The sequence below is a fragment of the Lactuca serriola genome, chromosome 1, assembly GCF_051521515.1.
Source record: "Lactuca serriola cultivar US96UC23 chromosome 1, Lser_US96UC23_V15, whole genome shotgun sequence".
Taxonomy (NCBI): Eukaryota; Viridiplantae; Streptophyta; class Magnoliopsida; order Asterales; family Asteraceae; genus Lactuca; species Lactuca serriola.
The window spans coordinates 16472259-16479697 of NC_136408.1; the positions used below are offsets into that span (position 1 = coordinate 16472259).

At 31.0% G+C, this 7439-nt stretch overlaps 1 pseudogene; it reads left to right on the forward strand.

The window, feature by feature from the left end:
* Nucleotides 1-2933: 2933 nt before the first annotated feature.
* On the forward strand, nt 2934-4563 carry LOC145057726 (cyclic dof factor 1 pseudogene; annotated as a pseudogene).
* The last annotated feature ends 2876 nt before the right edge of the window (nt 4564-7439 follow it).

Below are 7439 nucleotides of genomic sequence, written 5' to 3' on the forward strand. Positions count from 1 at the left end.
ATTATAAGATTACAAATTGTAATACATTACAAAACAGAGTTGTAGTCATATCACTAGGAGAGTTTGTTAGAATACAAGATAACGATAAGATCATAAAGATAATATATACAAAACTAACTTATATATTATTTATCTTTAACAATGCATGTTTGTATCTTACCAATCATCTTGAAAGACATTTGACAGAATTCATGTATATCGGTAAAGGCATATAACGTATTTAGGCATGTAATGAATGTCGAATAGATGTGGTACACAAGGTGCGACATTATGGGCCAAAGCACACTTTTTTTTTCCCTTTTGTATGGTTGTACACCCAAATCCCATCTAATTGGGTGCACCGCTTTTTCAATGCAACCAAAAGAATCCAGCCACACTACGCTCCGAACACATCAAGGCCACAACATACTTGTGGCTCACAAATCATCCTCCTAAACTTTCTGTTTTTGGCCTTCTTTTATTTAAATAATATATATATTTTTAATTTAATAAAAGAAATGCAGGACACGATAATTTTAACTTTAGATCATAAGATTTAAGATTAAAATAATTGCTATGGTCTGTAAATTGATATTAATGTATTATACAGACATCAATATAAGATTTTGCATATCTATAAAATGATGAATATGGTTATTACCAATTTACCATGTTTGCACAAATTAACATTAAAACATTTATACATACTCCCATATGATCATGACAACTTTTTAAAGCTTAAGGTTATTTAAAATAAACATTGCTGAAGCTATTAACAATATAATACGTGGCTTATTTTATTTTTATATCACATGCCTATTATTCAGAGTCATCGTTCTACTATTTTTATTTAATAAAATCAAATTATTGAATGAAACACGAACGATATAAAAACACAAAAGTAAAATAAACACTTAATAAATAAAAAATGAGAGACGGAAAAAACAATTCTTAATCATTCTTTCAATTGTTTTATATAACATTAGATGATAACCCGTGTACTACACGGTTGGTTGACATTAATAAAAGAACATAGAGACTTTAAGAATAACAATCATTAATCATGCAAACAAATTTTTTTTAACATAATTTATATAGTATATGTGTCCAATCATTTAAAGCATCTAGCTTGATTAAGTTTTCAATAGTTATTTATACATAACATTTTGAAAACGGAACGTTGATTTTATGAGATTATATCGTGATTTCTTGAGCAATTTTAAAATTGAGAAACAATAAAATGACACATGACATAATATTAGTTAGGATGTGTATTAGAGTGACACATAAGCAAATGAGAGTAAACTATATTTTTATTAATACATAGAGATATTATAACACATTGACTCTTATCATTCTTTTAACTTTTTTTTATAAAACATTGGGGTACCACATAAAAAAAATCAAACGAACCAGAAAATAGATAAACGAGTAAAATTAATATATTGCATACAATAATGGGTGTAAATCTCAATCAAAAAAAGAAAAAATAACCCATAAAAATAACGAAGTTTAAAGTTTTTTACTACCTCCGTCCCAAATTGATAGTCCACTTTTGACTTTTGAAATATTTTTTCTTTAACTTTGACCTTAAATATTTTTGATTTTGATAGATAATAATTGGTGCAAAATATATGAATGAATTGTATTTTAAATGTTTTTTTCATTGTTATAAGTTTTATCAAGTAATATATAACACAAATAAAACTATTTAAAGTCAAAGTTAAAAAGAAAGACTTCAAAATTCAAAAATGGACTATCAATTTGGGACGGAATGAGTAGTATTATCTCAATATAATATGCTTTACTATATATTATAATATATATATATATATATATATATATATATATATATGAAATATCATGTATATTAAGATATGATGTTAGATATATGTTTAAAATGGACAAACTAATATTATAATCTTTCTAAATTTGTTATTAAAAATAATACTAATAAGATAATTTATATTGCAATTCTTTTTATATTATTCTTTCATAAAATGATAAAATAACATCTTAGATTAAAATGAGAACTAATAAAGTTATGAATCAATTTTCTTGATAGAAAGTGATTTCAACAAAACAAAACAGAAGTTATTAAATCATCCACAATAAAGGTTTGACAAGAGTTAAATAAATGATAATTAGGATTAAATAAGAGTTTAATAAATGATAATTAAAATTGAATAAAAGTTAAATAAAATATAAATGATGACAAAAGAAGAATTAAATGGAAGAGTTGTATAATGATTAAATGAAATCAAAGATAATCAATGTTATTCTTTTTCAATTAAATTTCAAACAAAAAATCAATATAATCATATTTTTATCTTGATTTTTTATTTAATTTTTAATTAAACGCACATTAAATTAACCATATTTTTAGGTATTGTATTATTTAAGGTATCATATTCTTAAATGTATTTCTTTTTTAAAATCAATAAATGCAATGAATAGTTCAAAAAAAACCCCCACAAAAATAGAATTTATAGTTATCCTATTTCTTATTATTGCATTTTAGTATTTCGTAATTAATATATTTATAGGCATAGTAACTTTTAGTTTCATAATTTTTAAAAGATATGTTTTTTAATATTGTATTTTTTTAGTTATTGTATATATTTTTTTGAAAATTTACAGTAGTGTTTAAAAATATGATGATAATGATTAAAATCCATTAAACATAATAGTAGATTGAATGGATTATGGATATTAAAAATTAAATTTAAATATACAACTGGTCGACAATAATATGAAAAGGCATTGAATTCTTTAAATTACAATGGCGTAATTCATTGAAGACCTTATCTTATCTTGTTAATGGTTTAAGATGATAGAAGTTAGAAACTTAGAATGTAAAAATACTTATATAAAATTAAATTAAATTAATATACACATGCACTTTATTTATTTGATACCCCTATAAAACAGTCCCTTCGGTTCCCACTTCTACTACTACCATCTGCCAAGTGCCAACACTACTCCGCCTTTTTACGATAAAGATACTTTTTATACAACGCGACGACAACTTCCCCTCATCGGAAAATTAAAATTGATGGAAGGTACTGGTATCAGATTGTTTGGGAAGAAGATTGCGTACCCAGAAAGAGGGAATATTGATAATCTTCCAGTCGTCTCCACCGCCGCAGTGGAGTCTAGTGATGGTGGTCATAATCAACAAGGTGGTTGTGATCTCAATCATGGTTTGACGATGGAGGAGAATAATTATTTGCAAGAAGATAAGAAAAAAGAAGATGGCAACACTAAAACTCCCATGGGTGACGATGCAGCTGATAAAGCTCTAAAGAAACCCGACAAGATACTTCCATGTCCTCGTTGTAATAGCATGGACACAAAATTCTGTTACTACAACAATTACAATGTCAGGCAGCCTCGCCATTTCTGCAAAAGCTGCCAGAGGTACTGGACTGCCGGAGGCACCATGAGGAACATGCCGGTGGGATCAGGTCGCCGGAAAAACAAGAATCCAACATCCCGATGTCAGTTTGTAACCATTTCCCAAGAAGCTTTCCAAGCAGCTCAGATCGAAGTTGCTAATGCTTGTAACGGAGTTCAAAACGTTCCTCTCAAATTACTTTCTTTTGGCTCGGATTCACCGGATTATAATTGTAGAAACAAAGAAAACGGAGATGATTGCTCCACTGGATCCACTGTGACTACTTCTAATTCCTCGGTTGAGAGAATGCACGAAAGAAATGGATTCCATTCGCATGTACCGAGTATTCCAGGGCATCCTTGGTCTTATAATCCTTGGAATTGCGCCATTCCGATTCCAGCAGGACCGATGTACCCTTCACCTTACTGGAATTATATTCCTTGGTTACCCCAAGCCGACTCTTCCATCTTAGGAAAGCATTCGAGAGAAGGGGAATTGATGAGTCCAAATGGTTTTGAAGAGGCAAAGAAACAAAAGAGTTCAGTTTTGGTTCCAAAGACTTTTAGAATTGATGATCCAGATGAAGCTGCGAAGAGTTCTTTATGGTTAACACTTGGCATCAAGAATGAAAGCATCCGAACAGGAGGGATCTTTAAGGCCTTCCAAACAAAGGTCGAAGAAAATAAGAAGCACCATGACATTACTACTTCTCCTGTATTACAGGCCAACCCTGCTGCTTTGTCTAGGTCACTATGCTTTCAAGAAAGAGCCTAAGAATGAACAAATCGTAAAGGTTTGATCAACACTTTGTTTCGGGGTGATATACTTTCAGAAATGGTTAAGGGTTCGAGTCTCAATGGTAACTGCAATACGAGGATTACCATTCTAATGTAGATTGGGCTCTTTGTATGCACCAGATTCTTAACAGGCTGATGTGTACCTCATTATCTCACATGATGTTCATGAGGAAAACGGGTGAGCGCAGAAGTTACAGGAAAAATTACCATTGTTACATTAACATTGTTTCATATATGTGTTTTTTTTTATTTCTTTATTATTATTTAGGAATAGTAAGATACAAGGATTATTAGCACTATGAGAAACACAATGTTTGTTGTATAGTTTTAGGTATTCCAAACTTTTTTTATATTGATATTTGTTTAGTATATATTTCTTTTTCCTAAAAAGTGACTCTTTTTTCGTGTCCATATATTATTTTTCTACTTTAGGATCATATAATGGAGACCATTAGATTAAGTCCATTCACCGGGAATTAAATGGATTTGTCCACTTTTGATAGTGAAGTCGATATAAAATCTGCAATAAAGTATATAATATTAATACATATCTTGATAACTCTTGGTGGGCATGTCAAAATCATACAAAAAATATGTGTACCATGAGAACCGGCCCTAAAGAAAACATGTAGATATTTTCATCTTCTCATCAATTTTTAGCCACATTTTTGTTACGTGGACCCAAAGTGCACTTAATGCCATATATCTACTTGTTTTGAAATAGTCATTTCTTGCCTTTTTTTGCTTTCCGCCTTCATTTTCGACCCCTTTTTTCTCTTACAAATGTTCAAAAGTTTTTTGTTCTTATTCATTTGTAGACAAGTAAAGTTCACTCTTTCTAAAGATTTGTTTAATCTGAGAGTCCATTGATTGATTGATCTGAGCCATTCATTAGCAAAAATATCTGTCTACTGTGCTTTGTTGTCATGTGGATACATCTAATTGAAAAAGCAGCAGGTCCATGGCTCCTTGTTGAGGCTCATATGATCAAAAAACATCTCCGTAGACGATGTGGAATCTTATCTACAAACCTAACAGCTCTTAGGAGAGCTCCAAAAGATGTAACAGATCTTCGAAAAAGCTTACACCGCCAAACTGTCATGTTTGTGTTGTTTGCTTCTTGTTTGGGATTGGAGTTTTACAGTACAGATGCAAACCAATACAAGTCAACAATCGTCAACTTTCTCTATAAAATTAACAAATAAAATATCTTTCACACTTGATTAAGTTCTTATACTTGGTGTGTTTTTTAAGTACGTTTGGTTTGCATTGCAGAATGTTGTGAATTTTATCATACAAACTGGAATTTGAAAGAATTGAATTTTTTCGTCCAAAATGGAATTGAATCCTTAAGTGAGAAGATGGAAAGCATAAATGGAGAGTCACATAGAGACGTCAAAAAGTCCCATGGGACCGTTCCCATTGTGTTCCATGTATACGGGTATTTGTTTAAATAAATTGGGCCGAGGGCAAGATTAACCCCCGTTTTAATATTGGGGGCGGGGGCGAGGGTGGACATTCCAATCCCGAAACACCCATGGAAGCCTCGTTATATAATTATATAAATATAATAAATAATAGTATGATTTTTGACCTGCCAAAATTCAACAAAAAAACATGTTTTTAAGTTGTTTGTAACATGTAATTTTTTTTTTTATATAAATAACTATTTGTTATTCAAAAAATTGCTTCTTTTAGCCAAAAATCAATTGGAGGCAGGGGTAATAAGGGAAATCGAGGATGGAGATGGGGGATTCAACCCCCATTGACGTCCTAGGCGAGGACATTTACAAGGGCATTTGAGCATTTATGGATTCTATTCATGGGTTTTTCATAGATCAAAGAAATTTATAAATTCCTAGGAAATTTAGTAAATATAGATTCCCAACCAATAGGATTATTCATTATCTATATTCATTATCTATATTCATATCTTGAATTTTAAGGTGTATAAGTTACAAAGTTTTTATACAAATCAATTATGCATTCATAAATTATTAATACTTGCCAAAAATATGAAGACGTTAATACATAAGGTTATTAATAAATTCAATTTGTAACAAAATAAAGTCATGTATATAAATTAATTTATATTTCTTAAACTAGATATTGTTATTAATTAATTCAAATCAATAATATAAATAGGCTATATATATATATATATATATATATATATATATATATATATATATATATAGCCTATTTATATATATATATATATATATATATATATATATATATATATATATATAATGTCAAAAAATAAACTGCAACACCCGAAAATTTGAGGAGCAACTTTGGGTATAAATCACATTTTGAGGATTGAACACGGTGTGTTGGAGACACCAACACGTCGTGTCTGGATAAGAAGAGGCGCGAGTTTCATTTTGGTTAACACGACATGTTACCTCTTGGAACACGACGTGTTGATGGCTAGAATGAAACCCTAATCTTCTGGGTTTTGCCCCTATTTAAAGGAATGTGGAGGCTAGGGTTTGTTCACCCTCAGCCCCCACCAGCCCCTCAAGCCCTGAATGAAACCTGAAAGTCATGCTGATTAGTAGTAGTGTCTAAGAGGAAGGGTTGGCGCTTTGAGCTACCTATTTTTTGTGATCAAATTAGAAACTTGGCTTCTCATGTTGCCATAGATTCTCCGGAAGAAAACAATCGGCTTTGCCCAAGTTGTAATGACAGAAAAATGCATGTCGATGAAGAATGTTTCGAAAGCAGCCTCAAAGCGGTTAGCTTCGCTTTCCTTGACTTTAGAGAGGAATGGTTTTTCAAAGCTAACGAAGGAAGAAGGTGGAGGAAGGAAGCAAAGATCTAGCAAGCAAGCCCTTATTCTTCAGTTTGGCACTTTTCTGGACCTTTATAAGTGTCCAAGACTCGATTTTTATCATTCAAAGTTGTTAGATCTTGGGTTTTGTCCCTTTTTCTTCTTGTTCTTGAATGTTGGAATGGTTAGATCTCATAAATTTTGCAACTTTATGAATCTTCAGGTCAAGGTGACTTAGTAGTGTCTTGGATCTGGTCTATAATCAAGTTTTGATGACATGCATAGAGATTAGGTCATAAATCCTCATTTTGACCTAATATGGGTTCAAGATATGCATTGGACATGTATGTCTAAAAAGCACCAACCTTTGGGACGGTTTAGGTGTTTGAATCACTTCTGGAAAGGATGGACTCCAGACTTTAAGGATTTAGTGCGTATTAGTTAAGCCCTTGCATTATCAAGCTTTATGGTTTGAGTTTTGGACCATTTT